Below are 24,060 nucleotides of genomic sequence, written 5' to 3'. Positions count from 1 at the left end.
TCATAAAACTAGATTATAAATGCATAACAAAAAAATACAATGTTGTAATTTGCTATTGTCCTATATTCATAAAACTAAATTATTATATTACGATTGAATTCATACATACATATTAGTATACCAACATTCATAAATGACGTAATCACTTCAAAATCGAGAATTTGTATCCATACGTGAATATACGTTTTCAAATATTTGTAATAATAAATGAATAAAACCAAATATAGAGATAAAAAAATGAATTTGTAAATATATGAATATACTTGTATTCATACGAATATATTTGTAATGTTAAAATAAACAAAGTACAATATAAAAGGCAAGAAAAAAATTAATGCAACTTTAATCAATAATGAATAAAACACAATTTTGAAATAAAAAATACAATATAATTCAAAAATGATTATAAAAAACCATCGCACTTGACATCTATCCTACCTAATAAATAAATAACTTTTTACCACATGTGCTATTCTTCTTCATTTGGATACATGACATTTTATAGAATTTTTAAATTTTCTATTTTCCACCTGTTATTTTATTAAATTAAAATTCCACATTTAATATGTAAAGTAATATGTATATAAGATATTTATTCGAAAGAGTTTATATATGTAATGTATTCAATATATTAATGTCTCATTAATCTTAATAATTCAAAAAAAATCACATTTTTCTTATAAATTCAAACTTTTCAAATTGTTAAAATTTCATATTTAATTTGTTTTAAATAAACTCATAGAATATATGGGCTTCACATCTGTTTTATCAATGAATAAAAAACTTAAACAATTAAAGATATATATTCATAAATGATTAATACATAAACACAAAATTCATTTCTAGAATAACATATCATAATGGTTATACAATATATTCGTAAATAATTAATACACAAATATAACCTCTTTAAAAAGTGTATTCATCAATAACAATACAAATGCCATTGTTGTTGTCTTCTCCCACCACTTTAATCACTGTAACAATATTTTTATGTCTTATTTTTATTGCTAAGAACCTTGGATCATAAACAAAACTAATAAAAGAACGCGCTATGCCGCGGTTTTAAATGAAGTGCGATTATATGATGACATGAATAGCATTCAAAAATAGACATTAATGATGTCGGTAATCTTCGATGATATGTAGCATGGAAAAGTGTAATAAAATGTGGTTATTTGTAGCATCTCCCGATATAATTCATGCCATTGTATTCCCCTAAATTGACAAACTAAAAAGATTTATTTTTTTTATTTTTTAAAATTGAAGTTAGTTACATTAAAGTTTACAACAAAGGGTACTTACTCTTCGGTAAGTACTTCACCAGATTTCATGCATCCAATGTAAAGAAGATTTCATGCATCCAATGTAAAGACTATCTTGTCCCAGACGACTTTCTAAAAGCACAATTAAAACCTCTGAAAATAAAAAATAAATAAATTATTGCATAAAACATACATTTTTGAATGCAAATAAGATTTATTTTTCTTACCAAGATTGATTCTTTCATGTGACAAAATGGTTGACTGAAATTAGTTTGGTTCACCTTCATTACATATTTAATTCAAGAGCAATCATGGATAAAGATGGTTTAATGTCAGAAATTAGTTTGAATCAAGAACTTCCACACCATCAAGTTTGTATTTAGTATGGTTTTGTGGGTCCAAACCCTCATTTGATTTACCAGTCCTTGAATAAAAGCCCATATTTAACCTTTTTAGGGATAAATAACAAAAGATATGAGCTTGCCCAAATTATTTTTACCAATAAAAATTAAGTTAAACATAAATATCAAGGGCAGTTCAGAGATTTAGGTTAGTAGATTCTTAAGGGGTATTTTGGACATTAATCTCCTCTTGTTGAAGGTTTACTAAGAATGCAGACTTCTCTTGTAGCCTCAAGGGTTGAAGCTTATTCTCCATGTCCATCACCTACAAAACAAAGGGATAAAAATAGATTAATTATACCACATGAAATTTCTCCAACGCACTACAGGTTTGGAAGACTAATTTATCATATGTGTGATAATTCCTAAGTCAATTTGTCGAACATAAGCACAAATTGGTAGTAGATTGTTGAAATTCGAAACAGAAGTCGGCTTTCACCATCTACGTTTTTGTGTTCAGACTTCAAACAACAAACAACAGGCATGTGAAGAGGGAGTTCGTGTAGCAGGAAGTGGCCTTAAGGTAAACATGATCACAGATCATGTTTCACATTAACTTACAACTAATATCTCCTACTTCAAGACGATTCATCATCAAAGATAACATACTCACAGATGAATATAAGATCAAAAGAAAGGATGCGAAGACTGCTGCATTGACAGATGCAACCTACAATTCATCTTGAAATCAGCAAACCTTTTTGGATACGAAGCATTTTAACAATAAAAGAACTGATACCTAGAAATTAGGGCTATTACTGAACCTTGAAAGCATCATTTTTTTCTGTCACACATAAAGAAGCACGTTCCCACAAGAAATTATAATAGAACCTTATTAATTTCGAGTTTTTCAAAGAATTGGATGCGATACAGAAGAGGAGAGAAATTATCGTAAGGCTGAACAACAAGAGTAAGATTAACGAAAGCAGCAGCAATCACCGACCGACGCTGCAGAATTCATCTGAAGTGCTTGATCGAAAGGTAGCAACGCTAGCAAGGATCGAAATAGTGCTTCTGCTACAGAGGGAGTAACGGTTGCAGTGGGGGTGTGAGAACGATGTGTGGTGCGAGAACGATGACGACATTCATCCCCTTCGCAGCAGACATCCCTAATCACTTCTCCTTCAAACCCGGTGATGATAAGAATCGACAGATATCAACAAACCCCAATCCTAATTTTGCTGAAGAAACGTGAAGCGTAGCAGATAGAGACAGCCGACTGGAGGAGAATAGCGGTGGAGAAATCAAATATGATTGGCTCGAAAACCCTTTCTAACCCTCTCCGATTTGGGAGATGGATTTGAGGGAGAAGAATTGAATCGGAGGAAAAACTGAGGATACTAGAAGTAGGGGGCGGAGACATCGGATCAGATTTTTGGGTAAATACACGTGGTATTTTACTAACACCACGGATAACTGTCTAGTGATTTTCGGACATTGGATTTGTCCAACAGCCGCATAAGCAATGTTTTAATACTCGGTTTTTAGTTGACTCGGTGTGATGATCGGTTCACGGGTCAACCGGTTCAACTGGTTGAACCGTCGGGTCAATCCGGTTTATGATCTTTTTCTATTTTTATATATTTTTACTTTCATGCATAATGCATAAACATATAAAACTAATAATTTAATGTCCACAAAGTTTAAACATTAAAAAATATTGAAGAAACCGCAAACGACTCATTGTTTTGGCGTTAAATATTTTTTTTTCCAACTATCCAAACCCTATTAAAACGGGTCAACCCGGTTTTAACCTGTTCGACATAAGCGGTCGAACCGCGGTTTAAGGAAAACCCGGCCGGTTCGATCCAGTTTGTATTTTTACAAAAAACCGGTCTCAATTGACCCGCCTTCTATCCCGGGTCACGGTCCAACCGGTTGAACCGACCGGGTCAACCCGGGTTTTAAAACATTGCGCATAAGTTCTCTATTTACAATTTTCCGGGCAGTTTCAGCAGTCCTGCTCCTCAGCACGTTTCCTCCTTCGACTCCACATTCCCACAGTCGACGGTTATCACAAGTTATATAAGAAGAAGTTATCAGTGCCACATTCAACCTACTCTCCCCCAATTGCGGATGTTCTTTCTACTCTCCCCCAGTTTCGGATGTTCTTTCTATGCTCCAATGAACCTTCTTCTGCCCCACTTTGTCAACAACGACAGTTCTGCCCCCACTCCTCCATAAACCTCCAATCTCGCTCTACTCCAACCGCTATAAAAGCATGAGGCCACGTCCTCATTCTTCTTTTGTTTCTAGCTTCTAGCGTTTAGTTTAAACAGAAAGTCTCGTTGGGCACTATAAGCTTCTAGCGTTTAGTTTAAACAAAACGCTCCAAATCCAAATGCTACTTCATGTAGCATTTAACAAAACGCTACAAGCTACCCGGTACCAGTTAATTTTGCCGAACACGCCCTTTATGTCTCTCGCTGAAATTTTGTTTGACATTAAGGCTTATTGTGCTTTTCTTATTGCTTATGGAGGTTTATTTGATGAAGGTAGTCTCCCACCAATTTCTAATGCGTATGTCTTCTTTCACAACGATTCAATTGATTCTCCCGTCTACGGCATTGATTCCAGGTACAATTTCTTACTTCACTTTCACAACTGCCTCTTCATCCCGATTATTGCACCTTCATGACCACTCACTTCACACACACACACACACACACACACACACACACTTTGAAGAATTCGAACATAATGAGTACATGTTTGAAGTTTATCGATTGTTATCTTACAAAAATTTAGGGCTCATTTCATTCAATCACTAGCAACACTCGCAAAAGTTGTCTGGTAAGAGTCGTCTTCCACATGATGATTTCACTTCTCAATGATGATTACAGGTTAACTTACTCTTTGGGTTCAGCCACAGAAAATTTTTTATTCTTTGCAATGATCAATGGAAATTGGGAAAGGAGACGTTTTACCTTTTGAGGGAAGGAGTCATTATTCACCTGTGTTAAAGTTTGATTGATTCAGTGTCATAAGGTTAACTATGAACTAAAAACAGTTTTTTTTTTTATTTCATCTTGATTGTCTTCTAATATTTATCTCTTGTCCTTTCAAACTTTCAGTAATACCGTTAATCTTCTTATCTTCATTTTCTAATTTCTAAGAAATAAAAACATTCTCTTATCTCATGAATGCAGGATTTGCGTTACGTGGATACAACAGTATCCAACATTTTGAAGATATATAACATACAAGGGTAAAACAATTAGAAGTCTAATCCATTATTTTTAACTTTCTTTATTTGTGTTTATATCATTTGGAGCATTTGGGTAGGAAGAAAGCTCATGTATTTGGCCACTCAATGGGTTAGTTAGTCAAGTCAACTAGGTTATTTATTTCATCTAGAAACTACATTGAATGCCTATTTGAAGAAATTTGAATCTTGAAAATCGTAGATTTTGTTTTATTCTTTGTTATGTTATGGAGGTGGTATGATTGCTTCAAAACTCATATTTCCAGATAAAATTTAGTCTTTGGCTTTACTAAATGTAACTGGTGGAGACTATAAATGTTTTCCCAAAGTATATATATGTAGCGTCCCAAAAGTTAATACCAAAAATTTCATTTTAATTATGGTAAAAACCATCAACCCAAACGTGATATAAAACCATACAAGGAAATCAGAGTATGTCAAACGACCAATCCAATACATTAGAGTTATATAAATCGAAAATCATAGTGTGTGTGCAATGATGTCATCCTGAGCTCTTTCCTTTCAAACCAGAAGTATCTGAAACATAAATTAAAATCGTAAGCACAAAGCTTAGTGAGTTCCCCAAAACACCACATACCATACATATCAAACATATAATGGACCCCGCTTGGCATCGATCCATGCTCGGAACAGATCTGCCAATAACATGAGATGGGCCCCGCCTCATCACATTCATCAGGCTTGCCTTGCATTGGGCCTCGCCCGGTATACATATAGACACATAAACGCATGCAAGAATCACATACAATACACTCATCAGACCCCGCCCGACATCCCCCCCCCCCTGATATACTACATATCACATAACATACATGACAGAGTCACACAGACAACTACCATCCTTATCATTGGTGCCTTCGACCCGCCAAGCACAGTGATGAAACTCACCTCAAGCTACTGAATATCTCAGATTAAAGCTCGGACTGCTGATTCGGAAAATCCCTGCGCTAACATCATCATATAATACCCAATTAACAATTGGTCCACAACCCATAGCTGAAATCCTAGTCCAGTTGTCCAGTACTTAGGGTAAAAGTCCATTTTACCCTTTTCCCACCTGTCCCAAAATCTGAGGCCCAATCCAATAGCACCAAAAAGCCCAATGTGGCTCAAAGCTCTAAAAAAAATACCCAAAACACATTATGGGCCCGAGCACAAGAAGGCCTAGAGCCTAACAATGGCCTACAATAAAAAGGGTTGATGGTCCATAAAGGCTCAAACTCCACTATTCCGAAAATGGCCCAAAAACATCAGAGCCCACTCCAAGCCTGGTACGTTACGCGTACCAGACGTACGTCCTGTGTATTGGGTTGCATGTATGGTCACGAACACGGGCACGTACGCGTAGCGTACTATTGAGTACGCCCAATGTACCCACCTATTAAGCACTTTTTCTTTAAGTGCTTAATATTTTCATTCAAGCATCCAAATTTTAGATCCAAGTCTAAATGAACGTCCTAATCCATAAAGTTCTTAACTTGGAGCCTTTGCATGGCTCAAAAGGACCCAACACTCAATTTTGACCATTAAGACCCATAATAATAGCCATGAATCATGCATGGATCAAAACAAGACATCAAGGTTGCATTTTATGAAAAATGAACATCAGATAACCTAAGATCTAATACTCCCAAGCATGGCTTAAAGGACTCAAAGATGCACAAATAAAGCCCTAAACTAGATCTAGCATAAGGAACCATCAAGTTAGGAGATTTATACCTCAAAATGCTTGCAACATTGATGAAGTTCTTGGATCTTCAAGCTCCAAGTCCACCAAAGCTTCACCATTAAGCTTCACTTCCTTCAAGGGGCATAAAAACACCACAAAAATACCCAATGGATCATAAACACTAAATGAAGATTAGGATTTCATTCTTAGGGTGTTGAGAGATGGAGGCTAGTCATAAGAAACCCTAAAGGCAACTTAAGGTGTTTAAATAGGGCACATACCCTAAAAAATTAGGGTTTGTCCCAGCTGAGCCTACGCCCAACGTACGTAGGCGTCTTCCGTGACCATCTAAGGAGCCAATATGCCTAGCGTACTCATAGAGTACACCTAGCGTACTCAGATAGGGACCATTTCACAAAGATTTTAAAGATGAAGGACTTAAGGGAACAAAAGCCTAGAAATGCAGTGTTACAGTTCTCCCCCACTTGAATCAAACTTCATCCTTAAAGCCCGTTGCTACAAATAACTCTGGGTAATGATCCCTCGTCTCGTTCTCAGGCTCCTACATCCATTATGAATCCTTGTGGGGCTGCCAATGGACTTTCACCAACTCAACAACCTTGTTTCTCAAGGTTTTCGTGTCCCGGTCACAAATTGTCACCGGTCTCTCGATATAATTTAGGCGATCATCCACCTAAATATCCTCCAATTGAACCACTGTGGAATCATCAACCAAACATTTCCACAGCTTAGAGACATTAAACGTGCTATGGATCTGACTAAGCTCCTCGGGAAGATCCAAGCGATAGGCAACCCGAACCACCCGGGCCAAAACCTTGAAAGGACCGATGTACCTGGGGCCCAACTTTCCTTTCTTCCTGAATCGGATGACAACTTTCCAAGGCGACATCTTCAAGAGAACCATATCCACAACCTGGAATTCTAGATTTGATCAGCGTCTGTCGGCAGAATCTGTCAGCATAACTCTTTTGCCGACTCTGTGTTGTCTGAAGTCTACTCCAAACCTACTGAATACCTCAGTAGTCTTGAATAACACTTCAATACTCCCTATGACCCGTTGACCAACCTCACCCCAATATATCGGGGTCCTGTATTTCCTCTCATAGAGCATCTCAAAAAGAGGTCGATCAATAGTGGCATGATAACTATTGTTATACGAAAACTCCACCAAAGGGAGATATGTATCCCAACTCCCACCAAAATCCAAGACACATGCCCACATCATGTCCTAATAACCTTGGATCTATGTTTGTCTAATTATCATGCAAAGTTGAATTCCAAGGTTATATTCCTATCTAGCATACATGGGGAACAATATTTTACTTTAATGGAAGATAGAATAACTTACCTTGTTGTTACTTGTGATCCTAGCACCCCAAGTGTGATGCCTCAAATGCTTCACACAACACCAAATGCAAAGGAGTAAACTTTTGAGAGAATCTTACACTTGCAAAAATCGGCCTAGCCCTCACTTGTTCATGTGTAGCCGATTTTGGTGGAGAATGGGTTCCTTATATAGTATTGCCACATCTAGGGTTACACCATGTAAACCTTAATGTGTCATGACTCTTCATTTCCATGACCCATGGGTTTGTAACTCCCATGGAGCATCCTATGGGTGGAACCCAACTTGATAATCCATGGAGCCGCTTAGCCCAGTATACAAGTATGGATGATTTACATAATCAACCCATATATTTAATTAGTTATCTTTTGATCACTTAATTAATTCTAAATTAATTCTTGATCAAACTAATTAAATAATATTATTAATATATTAGAACTTATAATATATTTATAAACCACAAGTGTTATTTCTCTCATTTAGTCTATCCAATTGCATGGTGCCATGCAACCCAAATGGACCATGTCGGGTCGGGTCAAGTACATACCAGAAATAGTTATGGACTTAGACACCTTATCCAATAGTCCCCCACTTGGATAAGTCTAATAACTATAACTGCAAGTATGCCTTCAGGAACCGATCAGCAATCGTAGCTCTTTCAAGGTTTCTCGGAACTGAGAAGATGATGATACGCCATTTAAGATAAGTGATCATATAATCCTTTGTTCTAGATATCAGTCGGACAAATACATGGAACAATGTCTTACTTATTGTCGAGCAGTTTGTTTCTTGATTTCCGATTTGTTTTACAAAGAACTTAAGTGAACACATCAACTTAGTTCTGACCGGGCCCGGTACATAGGTCAAAACAAAATCATCGAGGGGCCCAGATATCAGCTTCTAATCCAAGAAGGAACAGATAAACTTCGACTCATATGTTTGTTCTACCACTCATTGAATTATACACAAAAGCACATTTTATAACATCGAGTTACCAATGCGTTTACGTACAATCAATGCATAACCAACTCGTAAGTAACAAATCATATCTCTAGGTTTGAAGACTTATATGATATTACCGTCTCACGATCACTCGAGATAAATTCCATGAAGTGATTCCAGTGAGCGTGGGTTGTGTCCAATGCTAAGAACTTATGGGCACTCATGATTGTTGTAGCCATGTCCAACACCTTAGACCTCTGCAACCAATCATGACAGTCTTGATTCATACCTACTTCCGACATATGACCAACTGTGGAGGTTCGAATAATATGATATACCAAACATATTATTCTGGAAGTCAAAACATGCAAAAGAAATATAGTAAATGATTGACAAGAGATAGCAACACTTTAATCATAAATAAAACATATTTTATTCATCATCTAATGTTAATTACACTTTACAAATTTCAAGGATATCTAACTACTAAATCTAATATCATCCTTCAGCCCTATGCTCCAAACATGTTGGAGATGCTTAACCCGAGTCAGTCCCTTCGTGAGGGGATCTGCTGGATTCTTATTCGATGATACCCTCTTTGCCATGAGGAGTCCTTATTCTATTCGATGTCTGATGAAATGGTATTTTCTGTCGATGTGTCTGGATCTCCTGTGATCCCTTGGTGCCTTGGCTAAGGCAACAACACTTTCACTATCACATAAAATTTCCATTGGCTCCTTAATAGCTGGTACAACTCCAAGGTCTCCAATGAAGTTCTTCAGCCATATCGCCTCCTTTGCTGTCTCGCTAGCTACTATATACTCTGATTCGCAAGTTGAATCAGCCACTGTCTCTTGCTTAGAACTTTTCCAAGAAATTGCTCCCCCATTTAGGGTAAAGACCCAGCCTGACTGAGAGTGGAAATTATCCCTATCAGTCTGAAAGCTAGCATCACTATACCTTACAACTCTCAAGTCTTCACTCCCACCGAGGGTAAGAACCCAATCCTTAGTCCTCCATAGATACTTGAGGATATTCTTAACTGCAGTCCAGTGTGCCTTGCCAGGGTTCCCCTGATACCTGCTAACCATGCTCAAGGAAAAGGCTACATCAGGTTGAGTACACGTCATAGCATACATGATCGATCCTACAGCCGAAGCATAAGGTATTCGACTCATTTTTGCTATCTCAGCCTCAGTACTAGGGCTTGGTGTCTTACTCAATCTGGTGTTACTCTGGATGGGTAACTCTCCTTTCTTGTAATCCTGCAACTGAATCTCTTCAGCACCTTATCCAAGTATGTACTCTGACTAATTCCAATTAGTCGTTTACTCTGGTCTCTCAAGATCCTTATCCCTAGAATATAGGCAGCTTCTCCTAGGTCCTTCATAGAGAAACACTTCCCAAGCCAGGACTTAACTACCTGTAGAGTTGGGATGTCATTTCCTATGAGTAGTATGTCATCCACATACAATACCAAAAAGCTAACTATACTCCCACTAGCCTTGACATATACACAAGATTCATCTTCACTCCTAGAAAAGCCAAACTCTTTGACTTTCTCATCAAAGAAAAGATTCCATCCGCGAGGTGCTTGCTTTAACCCATAAATGGATTTATCAAGCTTACACACTCTATTAGGGTACTCTGTATTGACAAAACCCTCTGGCTAACTCATGTAAACATCCTCAGCCAACGTTCCATTAAGGAAAGAAGTTTTGACATCCATTTGCCAAATTTCATAGTCATGAAATGCAGCTATGGCTAACAGAACCCTAATAGACTTAATCTTGGCCACTGGAGAAAAGGTCTCATCATAATCAACTCCCAGAGTTTGTGAGAAACCCTTTGCAACTAGTCGTGCCTTATAAGTGTGTATATTACCATCCATGTCGGTCTTCTTCTTGAAGATCCATTTGCACCCTATAGTCTTACGACCTGGTATATTCTCAACCAAGTTCCAAACTTGATTGTCATACATGGATTATTTCTCGCTGTCCATTGCCTCTTTCCACTTGGCTGACTCGGGGCCTGCCATGGCTTCCGCGTAACTGTTAGGTTCATCCAGACCTATCAGTGTCTCATCACTGATAAGTGTATCACCTTCCGCAGTAATATGGAATCCATAGTAATGCTCAAGTGTATTCCTAACCCTTGTGGAACGCCTCAGAGGTAAAGACTTGTCAATTGGCTCAACAGGAGTTTCCTCCTCAAGTTGAGTGCTAGGGTTTGAAGTTCCTTCACCGCTTGTGCAACGACCCAAAATTCAAGACCAAAAATTTCTTTTAATAAAACATTACTTAAAGCAAAATCATCAATCCAAAACATAAAGAGAGTATTAATTTCCAAAACACATGTTCGTTATCAGAGTAAAACATTCCCAGGCTGTCTAATCAATGGTGTGTGCCATGCGATCACCCCGAGCTCTTCCCTCCGCTACCGGAAGTACCTGAAACCAAAACTGAAAACCATAAGCACGAAGCTTAGTGAGTTCCCCACCCTACCACATACCATGCATAACCACATACTGCACATACTGGGCCACGCCCGCTATCCTGGGCCTCACCCCCTGCCTCAGGCCTCGCCCGCTATAATGGCCCCGTCGCTCCAGGCCCCTCCTGGCTTCAAGCCCAGCTTGGATACATATCCGTTTCACTTAGGCCTCGCCTATCACAGGGCCTCGCCCGCTAACATATAATACCACATAAACATACCGCAACACATAAGCTAACATATACTATGGATCTTGTCCTAAGGCATCGCCTATCCTGGGCCTCGCCCTTGTCCTGCTACTGATGAGTCATGGAACCCCGTCCACGCTCCTATTGGTCGTGAGATACGGGCCCATCCCACTCTTACTCCTTCCCTAACTTGGGCCTCGCCCCTGTTCTGCTACTAATGAGATATGGAACACCATCCACACTTTGCTATTGGTGAGATACGGGACCTCGCCCACACTTACCTCCCTACCAGGCACATACATGTATCATACAGACAACAAGTATAAACTATCATATAAACAAATCCTTGGGCACCCGCCCGCTATTAATGGACCTCGTCCTGAATATCATACTAGCATACTGTGCCTAGGGCTAACCCCCGGGACTTCTACTCATAACTACATGGGCCGACATTGTGGTCTTAGACGCATTCACATAAAGGGAAACTCACCTGCTCTTGCTGAACTTGCTGATAACCCCTCTAGCTGCTGCCCGGCAACTCTCTGAACTCCTGCTCCACTAGCTCTCCAAGCTACCAATATTAATGCAACACTTAGTCTAATTGACCCCCAAAAGTCAATCCAGTCAACGTTGGTCAAAGTCAAAGTCCTGGTCAAGGTCAACCTCCCAGGTCAACCCTACTCGCCGAGTCAACCTACTGACTCGCCGAGTTCATATGCTCAGAATCCTTCCTTTCGCGACTCGACTCACCGAGTCAGTCCATGACTCGTCGAGTCTATCGATTTCCGAGTCCTAACCTGTCCGACTCACCGAGTCTCCACTCGACTCACTGATTTGAGTCTCAACTCGAAGGTTTTGGGGTTTCACGACCTGACTCACCGAGTCCAAGAGCAGACTCGCCAAGTACAAGGCAATCTTCATCTGACTCGACGAGCTGTTCATCCCACTCGTCGAGTTGCTCCTAATCTTCATGCTACTCGCCGAGTCCAAGAGCAGACTCGCCGAGTACAAGGTCCGATTACGCCTCTCAGCCACACCATTCAACTGCGGTGTCCTGGGAGGTGTCAATTGTGAGACAATCTCACATTCCCTAAGATAGTCGAGGAATTCTGAACTAAGATACTTACCACCTCGATCGGATCGAAGCATCTTAATGTTCCTGCCCAATTGATTCTCGACTTCCTGTTTAAACTCTTTAAACCTTTCGAAAGTCTCTGAATTATGCTTGATTAAGTAGACATATCCATACCTACTATAATCATCAGTAAAAGTCAAATAATAATGATTAGCATCCCTTGTGGCATGTTTGAAGGGCACACACACATCTGTGTGTACAAGATCCAACCGACCTTCACCCCTCTCACAAGAACCTGTGAAGGGTGACTTTGTCATTTTTCCAAGTAAGCATGATTCGCAACTATCATCTGACCTAAGGTCAAATGACTCCAAGACTCCATCCTTTTGGAGTTGGCCTATGCGTTTCTTGCTTATATGTCCAAGACGACAATGCCATAATGAAGCTTTATCCAAGTTATTATCATTAACATAATCAATACACAAAACATTATTTCCTAAGTTATCAACCACAGATACAGTTTCATACACACCATCACAAGGTAATGCTTTAAAATAAAGAACATTATTAAAGAAAGCATTAATCGAACCAACTTCATTATCAAATGAAAAGGTGAAACCTTGTTTGTACAATGCATGAAAGGAAATAATATTTCTTGCCATTTCTGCGAATAACAACATTTATTCAAATCTAAACTAAACCCACTACTTAGCGATAAAGTATAAACTCCAATCTTGGTGACAGGTAAAGCTTTCCTATTCCCCATGATTAAGTTTATTCTTCCTTGCTCCACATTCTCACTTCTTCTTAGTCCCTGCAAATCAGAACAAATATGAATACCACAACCGGTATCAAGGACCTAAGAGTTAGAATGGGGTGAGTTATTAGATAAGATAGTGTAAATACCAGCATGGTTGGGTTTAACTTTCCCATCCTTCACATCTTGTTGGTACTTTGGGCAGTTCCGCTTCTAATGTGATTTTTCATGGCAATAGAAGCATTCAACCTCTTTTGGGTCAGAAGAAAGAGTGACAAAACCTTTCTTGGTTCCACTTGAAGAGGAGCCATCAAGGGTCCTAGCTTTGGTACCCTTCTAAGAGCTCTTCCTCTTCTTCCCTCGACTTTTCCCGATTGCCAAAATTGGGGCGGAGTTTGGAGTAGGAGTGTTAACAACCGACTTGCCCTTAAGACCTGTTTATGCGGTCTTGAGAAGTCCCTGAAGTTTGCTGAGTGTGACCTCTTCCTTATTCATGTGATATGTCATGCCTAATTGATCATAGCACGATGGTAAGGAGTGCAAAATGATATCTATTGCAAGCTCCTCAGGGAAGTTCACATTAAGCTTCAGCAACCGATCCACATACCTTTGCATTTTCTGCATGTGGCTCGTGACGGACTCTCCGTCCTTCATCAAGGTTGTTATCATGGAGCAGATGATTTCATACCTCTCTTGTCGTGCACTTTGATGGTATATTTCCATCAGATCTTGGTGCATTTCAAAAGGGTAAAAGTCCTCATAGGACTTTTGGAGTTCCGCTGTCATGGTGGCCATCATGATGCATGCTACTTTGGTAGCATCCCTTTCATGTGCCTGGAAGTCAGGTATCTCCTGAGGAGTTGCAGTGGTCTCATCAATCTTCTTAAGCTCCTTATCAAGGACATATTCTTTGTCCTCGTAGCGGGTAATCATCCTGATGTTTCTGATCCAATCATTGAAGTTGGATCCATCAAAAGTGACTTTCCCACACAAGTTTATAAGGGTAAAGGAGATATTAGGATTAGAGCCAGAAGCAGCGTTGTTTGAAAACATCTGAATGAAAAGGACAGGATTAGTTTAGATATTAAGAGAGTCCTTAATAAAACACCCAAATGTAATATTAAGGCTAGGATCCTGATATGTGTGTTTTTATATATATTTATGTGAAACATATCTTAATATTTTAGCCTTTATTATTATTATTTAGAACTAAAATATACTTAATATGCTTTGAAATATTTAATTACAGTTAAAATGGGAGATGGAATGCAAAAGAAAGAGAATGGAGCTGAAAAGATGCAAAAAGGATATTGCTAGCAGATTGACCCCTCTTCAGTGTTTCGGGTATATCTGATGACTCGAAAGTCCAATTGACGAGATTCAAATTGTTCTGAAAACTAGAAGAAATTTCCTACGACTTATTTGATAGGGACTTTTGGCTAATTCAACACTTATCTTATCCAAAATCGGCCTTGAAGATAAAGCATAAAAGCTGGACGGAAATTCCCTCCAAGTTACTTATTCCCCAAGCACCACTTTCCTTATCTTTATTTGCTTAATCCCTAAGCCACATTAGTTTCCTTATTCCAATCCAACTCTAATATTCCATATAATTCCATCTCCATCAACTATAAATACCCCATATCATTCCACCAGTTTCATAATCTATGATATTCCACTTCGACTTGTGCAACAAGAAAACTTCATAGTTGCCGTTTTGAGGGTCTAGAAGGCGGCCGGAAGGCCGTTAAGCTAACGGAAGTAGAGATCGGAAGGGTTGGAGAGCGGATACGTGTCGCTAATCATATGGTTTGCTAACATGACCATGTTTAGCATTCTATTGTGGTACTTTTCTGTATTCAGTTTCTGATTTGGGTGTAAAAACCTTTTATTTTGTGTTTATGATTGAATGAAGCTTTGATTATTAGACTAATTGCTATATTGAATTGTTTATTTATGTTTAATTTATCTTGCCAAGCTTGTTAAAAGATCCTTATGTGTTAATGATGATTATTTTCTGTTAATTGTTAAGTGAATTGAGTTGCATGAACATCTGCTTGATTTGCTTGTCTCTTATGATTTTTGATGACCATTGAGATTATAAGTCTAGGAATAACGAATGTGAAACTAGGATTAACTTGAGAATAAGAAAGTTAATGTGTGAGCCTTGTTTGATGACCATCAACAAGAGGTTAAATTGAATTAATAATTCGATTAACTATATTTACAAGTCTTGCTTGATACGAACTGAACACTAGGAAGCATGTTAGTTTAATCAACTGATCACTGTTTGAATTGACTTGTTTGCTAAAGGATTAGTTATAGTGAACGCGAATCTAATCATTTTAGGAATCGGTGAACATGAATAAATGAATTTGAGTATGCAATTATCTATGTTTTTAAGGTGTAATTTGGCTAAACCAAAGTACCTGAAGAGATTTGTTTTCCTGTTAGTTTATCGAGAGTAGTTAATTAATTGTTAGTTTGAGATTATTTTCTTTATTATTTTCGTGTGACCTGTAACCTATAATCAAATATATTAAATTAATCCACCGTTCCCTGTGATCGACACCCGACTTACCTAAGCTATACTGTAATCTGACTAGGTACACTGCCTATAAGTGCATAGATAGTCTAAGTTTGTTAGGTTATAAATATTAAAATTAGTGGGTACTTTTGTGCACATCAGATCCAATCACAATATATTATAAATTAGAAGAGGTATACCGTAATCCAAGCTATAACATATTTGAAAGGTAGGTGAATGACGATTCACCAATTTCCACCATGAAAAACGAAATATTGATATTACGTTTTTAATTGGTTATTAGAAATTCCTAGATTTTTTGAGATTCATTGAACTTTTTAGTGGCATGTTTCAATCTCGAGTGTGCCCTCCAGGTTTTGTGACTGGGATACCGAGGATCACAAAACGAGGTGTGAAGTAACCATGCAAATCACTTAGTACCCTTAAGGTTTATCACTCAATCGATGTGCCGGTAAGCACACACGCTCCACCGATACTATGACAAACCTTAAGTCACCCTTTACCTACCTTGTTAAGTCCAAGTTAGTGTGCCGGTTAACCACACACGCTCCACCAACGACTTAAACAAAGTTTAAAGTGTAATTTCATGGATTAGCACCTTATTCACATTTTTCCTAAAGTAACTAAGATTGGGAATTTACTAAAACATTTAGTTACTTTATAATATTCATCATACTTTTAATGAAAATTTATAAGTCCTTGTCTTACCCGTTCGGCTAACAACCCTCCACCAATCAAGGAAGCGGTGGGTGAGAATGGACACCCATTAAGTTGCCATTTTATAGGCAACAACCTTATACCCCTCTTATAGAATGGCTTCTTGAATGAGGCGTACTAGCGGTAAGACGACTTGATCTTATACATACATACATACATACATACATACATATATATATATATATATATATATATATATATTATGAACTTATAATATTATAAAGTATAAGGGTTGAATTTTAACTTTTAAAATTCTAAGGGTTGGAACTAAAGTTTTAATTAAGACTTTACTTGTTCCAAAACTTGAGGGCAAGTTTTGTAAACTTTCAAAACTTTTCATTTCTTGTAACTTATGAGTTAATAGAGTATTAAAAATGAAGACTCTTCATTTTTTATAACTCATGTGTTCTTTTAATGGATTTTAACAAAGTGACTTTTGGTTTTCCATAACTTGAGGACAAGTTATGGACTCTATTAAAACACATTATGATCATGAATTAATCTACCACATAGGTTACAAACAATTCCTATGATCATCTAAACATCATAAGAACAAGAACATGAATATGAACACTTTCAAGAATAAAAAAATTACACTTAAAACTTGTAATTTTGATAATTGTCATTGTAAATGGATTAGCATAAACATTACACCATCTAAAACATGTTTTCAAGTACCAAAACAATTTAGGGTAATGTTTCGAGTCCATTTCCAGCAACTAAAATCGAAATTCTAAACACTGCAGCCTCTACTCGTCGAGTGCAAGAACAAACTTGACAAGTAGCTTGCATTTTTTCATGGACTCGTCGAGTCCCCCCATGGACTTGGCGAATTCATACGAGCAGAAAGCAGAAAAACGATTTTTTCAAGTAGTTTGCACAAATAATCAACAAACAAGCCTTGGCTCTGATACCACTGATGGGTTTTGAGCATTCTAACACTTCCTAAGTGTACATGCAACCCTAATAACCTTGGATCTATGTTTATCTAATTATCATGCAAAGTTGAATTCCAAGGTTATATTCCTATCTAGCATACATGGGGAACAATATTTAGCTCTAATGGAAGATAAAATTACTTACCTTGTTGTTGCTTGTGATCCTTGAAACCTTGTGAGCCTAGCACCCCAAGTGTGATGCCTCAAATGCTTCACACAACACCAAATGCAAAGGAGTAAACTTTTGAGAGAATCTTACACTTGCAAAACTCGGCCTAGCCCTCACTTGTTCATGTGTAGCCGATTTGGTGGAGAATGGGTTCCTTATATAGTGTTGACACATCTAGGGTTACACCATGTAAACCCTAATGTGTCATGACTCTTCATTTCCATGACCCATGGGTTTGTAACTCCCATGGAGCATCCTATGGGTGGAACCCAACTTGATAATCCATGGAGCCTCTTAGCCCACTATACAAGTATGGATGATTTACATAATCAACCCATATATTTAATTAGTTATCTTTTGATCACTTAATTAATTCTAAATTAATTCTTGATCAAACTTTATTAAATAATATTATTAATATATTAGAACTTATAATATAGTAATAAACCACAAGTGCTATTTCTTTCATTTAGTCTATCCAATTGCATGGTGCCATGCAACCCAAATGGACCATGCCGGGTCGGGTCAAGTACATACCAGAAATAGTTATGGACTTAGACACCTTATCCAACACAATCTTCTTCGTCAATCGGGTTAGAGCACTACAAAAAAAATACCTTTAGTGGTAGATTTGTTTTGTGCCACTATATTATGTTTATTGTGACACTTTTTGTTTTGTGCTACTGTATCACTTCTATTTTTAATTTCCCACACTTATTCCCCAAGATTAAAATCTTTCCACCATCCTAAACTTTAGTTTCATTTTCAACTTTCATTTTCCTTCTATCTCTAAAATTTTGAGCTAATTTCCTCCCAACCCAAAATCTTCACCATTGTCCGCCATTCTTTCCCAAGAATTCACAAATTCAAAATAATGTCTTCTTCCTTTGTCACAATCTTCAACCCCTTATTCTTTCGTCACCAGAAAAAACCGATTATGTCTTCAAGCCCTTCTTTCTTCATTACTAGCAAAAAAGATAACCTATTTCTCTCTGCCATTATCTCATATATCTTTCTTTCTTTCTTTCTTTGCTCTCTCTCTCTCTCATACTGGAGCATGGTGAAATCCTCCCCGATGCCATCGTCATCATCATGCCAACACCAACTACTTTTTTAACATAGATGTCATGTTTTTGTGCAATTGACACAATCGACTTTTCCCTTTTTGTCACACCCCCAAACCGAGAACGGCAGAAATGTTTGGGGGCGGAGGACGTCATGTACAGTATCCTGACAATGCACAATAGTAATACAAGCAACAACATCTATTGCATTAATAATATAGTTAATATAAGTATGCTCGGTGAATGGTTGTATGAAAATAAAAATGTATAAATAACAAAATAAAAGACGAGCCTTGAACATGCTACGTCTTCTCAAAACCTGGTCCAGTGTACTTGTCTACTTGTAACCTGAGAATACAAGTTATTTTGAAAGAGAGTATCAACATTTAAGTTGGTGAGTTCATAAGTATTTTAGTGTCAAGTGTTTGCATTTGTTTCATGAAAATGTTTTTATATGTATAGTAAAAATGTTTGTATATGTATAGTAAAAATGTTCGTATCTGTCTAGTGAAAATGTTTGTATACTTCCCAGAAAATCCTCTATTTTCTGCTTAAATGAAAAGTAGTCTTCTACCAAGACTCAGCTGTTTGTATGTTCTGTTCTCTTGAAATAGTGTAAAATGTATGTTTGTACTTGAAATAGAATAAATGTATGTTTTCCATATTTGTAAAACTATCTTTACTCGAAAAATAGTATGCATTTCTCATGTGAGAATATCACTGTATGAATGTAATGGAAATATGAAGATTTATAGTAGTATTGTATAAAATACACTACTGATGCATTAACTACCTTGAAAACCAAACTAGTTAATTTAGGTTAACATCTGATAAGGTTATAACCATACTTGATAGATTAGTATAAAACACGACGTTCTTCAGGCGTCGAAAATGGTATGACATTTGTCACCTGTAGACCTGCAGGTCCCACTATAGCTAGCAACAAGGTGTAGGATGGTCAATCTCGTATAGATCTATACACAAAATCACGCTCTCCCTCCAGGAGACTCTGGTTACAAAACATGATATAGTAAGAATATTATTATGCCATGAAATAGTATCTCACATTTTAGTTATCTTGTTCTTGTTATAGTATGTAAGTTCTTTCTTGTTCTTGTAAATGAATAGTAATAGTATGTATGTGTTGACTCATGTATTGTCTCTCTGTTCTAGAAATAGTATGTAGTGATCCTCTAAACTATACCTATTATAGTTTACTAGTATGTTTGTTTGAATTGTTACTGATTTGTAGAAAAGACTCATTTGCCCACTGTATGCAACTAAGTTAAGTATGTACCTTGAATGTGAAGTTTAATATTCATGTATATATTTAGAAAATATAACTATGATTTAGCTGACAGTCGGACTAGTGATCCTACCCTAAGCCCACAACCAAACAAGGAACATAAGTCAAGGCATTTAGCAATAGTCCTAAGTCCGTTAAAGCATACTTATACATAAATATATAAAGGAATACGATTTTTATAATAAAAGCCATCTAAAATAGTTTAAAAGAGTTTTTGAAATGATTTTAACAACTTATAAAAGCATAAGAAATCCTTTGATTTTTTGGTTTCACATGTAAATGTTAACACAATATAAATTGTGTTCTACTTGTATTCCTCCCTAAAAGCGTTTAAAAAGTAAATTGTAGGGGCATGAACTCACCTTAAGTGAGTGATTCGATTGAATGTTCGATATATGATGATAAGTTCCTCGAGTTAGATCCTGATACAAAACAATTCAAAAAGAAGTGTTAGAACCGAAATCAAGTAGCTGCTTGGAGTTCACGGCCAACCTTCGGTGTTCACGGCCACAAAAAGGGGTTTTTGGCCTTTGAAGATTCAAGTGTTTTCGGCTGGAACTTAGTGTGTGTTCTTGGTGAAATGAAGAAGATTTAGGTGTTTACGGCCGTAAACTCAAGAATGAAGGGTGATTGATTATGAAGAGAAGAACACTAGATGTTCTTAATAAGATCCGGAGGTGAATTGGATGATCTTCGGATGATACATGAGAGAAAACTTGGGTTTTCGGTTGAAGATCCTGGGAGAAAAGTCTTGAGTTTTCGGTCGGAAGTGAAGAAGTGAGGAAATTTTCAGTCAAACACACACACACACACACACACATATATATATATATATATATATATATATATATATATATATATATATATATATATATATATATATAGGTAGAGTTCACGGTCCGAAGAGGTTCACGACTACGAACCATTTGTGGTCCGAACTGTTGTTGCCCATGCGACGGTTTGCGGCTGCCAGGGACCTCGGTCCTAAATGATTTCCCTCCGAACACACAACACCTAAGAATACTAGGTTTATACACCTACAAATTCATTACCCTAACTATATTAAGATAATAAAAGAGATAAATTTGACCTTTGTTTAATATTTTTTACTTTAGTTGACCAAGTTTGACCTTTACAAGATACAAATTACGGGTTGACACACTTGTGCAATCGATGCAATCAGCTTCTCCCCCATGTGTAGTACAATCGCCCTCCATCCTTTATTTGTTTGTGTCTGTGTTTGATTGTACCAAGATGTGTAAAGAGGAAAATGCACACCATGTGTTTGATTTTTTGCCAATACCATAGACTGCACACCAAAAAGTGAAATGTTAGGTCAATACCAAGATCACTTAATTTCCATTAGGTCCACGCCAAATTCACCGAATTGAAATTTTTAACCTTTTTTTCTACAAATACACTTCTATCTACAGACGTTAATTGTTTGAAAATTGCATTGTTGGAAGCTATTTACTTATGCAGACTGCGAGAAAATCATATTAGAGCTGCTCGGCAACTATATTAACATATGGATCATACAACCTTGCTGTAAGCTGTAAGTTTCTTTTTAACTTCTTTTCATTTCTCATTTCATCAAGATTTTGCTGCACCCTAATCTGTTTTCAAATTTTGTGTAGGTTCATAATGTAGAAAATGATATTGATGCTCTGTGTGCGGGCCATTGGTTTGCTTATTTAACAGTAAGTCATCTTATCAATTTTTTGGTTTAATTTGTATGCAATTACAGAAGAATTCATGGTTGTCAAAAGGACAAAAGTGTCATCCTCTGTTTAATTGTGGAAAAGAAGGATTTTAAGACCTGTTGTTTTGTAGCCCGCCTCATGTAAAAAGTAATTCTATACACCCACTTCATATAAATTATTAAATTAACATTGATATTTTCTTTTCTTAGTGACGTTTAAGCAATATATAATATTTAGATTTTTTTTTTATAATTTGTGTATATAGTAATTTTATTCCTGCTATGATCATAAAAGATGAAGCGCTAGCCATTAGATGCATTACATAGTTGCCATTAGATATATGAATATCTCAACAACTATCTGATGCAAGTGCTACTCATTTTCAAAAAATTAAAATGAATCTCAATTTTTATATAGTACCAATTAGTACATCTTTTTATAATACGTATAAATAATAATTCAAGTAGTTTTTTATAATAGAAATGCCTAGGTCAAAAAGATCATACAAAGTTTGTCATATTTGATAATTATTTCAGTAGTTTTAATTATTAACACTTGAAGTTTTTTATTGCAGGAGGTGGGATAAATTTGTAGATTCATACAATGTCATGTGCTTTTTCAATGGTGACAAATTATTGGATTCAGGGTCATGCTCTTTACCAAACCGGTTCTTTTCCTTGAAGAAAAACTCAAGATTAGAAATTAAATAAAGTTTGAGCTCGGTCAAGTTTCATGTTTCTTCCTCAACTAGTATTTAGTTCAATAGTAATATGTTTTGAGCACTAGCACCATATTTTGACTTTTTAAACTCTTTTGAATACATTTGTGTTTTAAATATTGAAAATATTATTGGTAGAATAATATTGTGTTTTCCATTTATTATCTTAATTATCTTAATTGTCTTATTATTATTTTATATTCAATTTAAAATTATTAGTATAGTTTTCGTGTTAAAAAAATTGTCACTAAAAGTATGAAAATAATTTTTATTTTAGTAGTTAAATAGTGACATAAAAATAGAGCCACTAAAACCTAAAAGTGCTATAGTGGCATAATAGAAAAGTGCCACTAAAACCTAATAAGATGCGGCGACACAACCAAAATGTGCCAGCACTTTTTTTTCTTTTTTTTTTTTTTGCGTGTCGCTGGTTGCCCAGGAGGTCTTTAGTGGCACTTTTTTGGTTTTTAGTGATATTTTTTCTATGCCACTAAATGTCATTTTATTTGCAGTGGAGGAACCGCTATCTTGGAGAAATCTTGAATGAATCTCCGATAGCAACCTGCCAACTCAAGGAAACTCCGAATATCAGATGGAGACCTTGGAACCTCCCATATCATAACTACCTTGACCTTGGCCGGATTGACCAGAATACCGTTCTGGTTGACAAGGTGCCCTAAAAACTGTACCCCACGCAACCAGAACTCACACTTGGAGAACTTCACATACAATCTCTCCATCCTTAGAGTCTCCAATACCTTCCTCAAATGCTCTTTATGTAGCTCCTAGGTCTTGGAATAGACCAAGTGGTAATTGATAAACATAATTACAGACTGATCCAACATGGGTCTGTATATACGATTCATGAGGTCCATGAATGCGGCTGGGGCATTGGTGAGCCTAAATGGCATCACACAAACTCGTAATGACCATAACGAGTCTGGAAGGACATCTTCTGCACATCCTCCTCTCTTACCCTCATCTGATGATAACCCAAACATAGATCGAGCTTGGAAAACCAAGATGCACACTGAAGCTGGTCAAACAAGTCATCAATCCTTGGGAGTGAATAACGATTCTTCACCGTTATCTTATTCAGCTCTCGGTAATCAATACACATCCGATGTGACCAATCCATATTTTTCACAAACAGGATTGGACCTCCCTATGGAGAAGTACTCAGTCGAATGGACCCCTTGTCTAACAGATCCTGCAGCTATATAGACAAATCTTGCGTCTCTGTAGGAGCTAACCAATATGGTGCTTTGGCTATCAGAGCCACACCAGGAACCAAGTCAATCCTAAACTCCACCTGCCTCTTCGGAGGCACTCCAAGAAAGTACTCCTGAATCACATATGGGTATTCCCAAACAACCGATACATCATCCACAGTCGCCTTACCCTTCTCCCAAGTATCCATAACATGGGCAATATATTTAGAACAACCCTGCTAAAGATAGCATCTGGTCCTAATTATTGAACATAGAATTGGCCCACATTGAGCACTCTCTCCCT

The 24,060-nt window shown here is 37.1% G+C and overlaps 2 long non-coding RNA genes across 5 annotated transcripts; one reads left to right on the top strand and one right to left on the bottom strand.

Annotated features, from left to right (window-relative positions):
* Positions 1–824: 824 nt before the first annotated feature.
* Positions 825–3,079, bottom strand: LOC111884463 (uncharacterized). Of its 4 annotated transcripts, none has more exons than XR_002847782.2 (5): positions 2,406–3,079; positions 2,280–2,336; positions 1,493–1,931; positions 1,306–1,418; positions 825–1,231 (listed from the first exon to the last, which is right to left on the bottom strand). It is a non-coding gene; the product is annotated as an uncharacterized LOC111884463 (long non-coding RNA). The 4 variants fall into 4 exon arrangements; XR_002847784.2 differs by having other exon boundaries at positions 825–1,218; XR_002847785.2 differs by having other exon boundaries at positions 825–977.
* Positions 3,080–21,433: 18,354 nt separating this feature from the next.
* On the top strand, positions 21,434–22,625 carry LOC122196987 (uncharacterized). Its single transcript, XR_006189755.1, has 3 exons — positions 21,434–21,679; positions 21,762–21,824; positions 22,402–22,625. It is a non-coding gene; the product is annotated as an uncharacterized LOC122196987 (long non-coding RNA).
* The last annotated feature ends 1,435 nt before the right edge of the window (positions 22,626–24,060 follow it).

This window comes from Lactuca sativa, chromosome 3 (genome assembly GCF_002870075.4).
Source record: "Lactuca sativa cultivar Salinas chromosome 3, Lsat_Salinas_v11, whole genome shotgun sequence".
NCBI lineage: Eukaryota > Viridiplantae > Streptophyta > Magnoliopsida > Asterales > Asteraceae > Lactuca > Lactuca sativa.
Note: the sequence above shows the minus strand (reverse complement) of the source record. Positions and strands in the feature narration are given on the sequence as shown.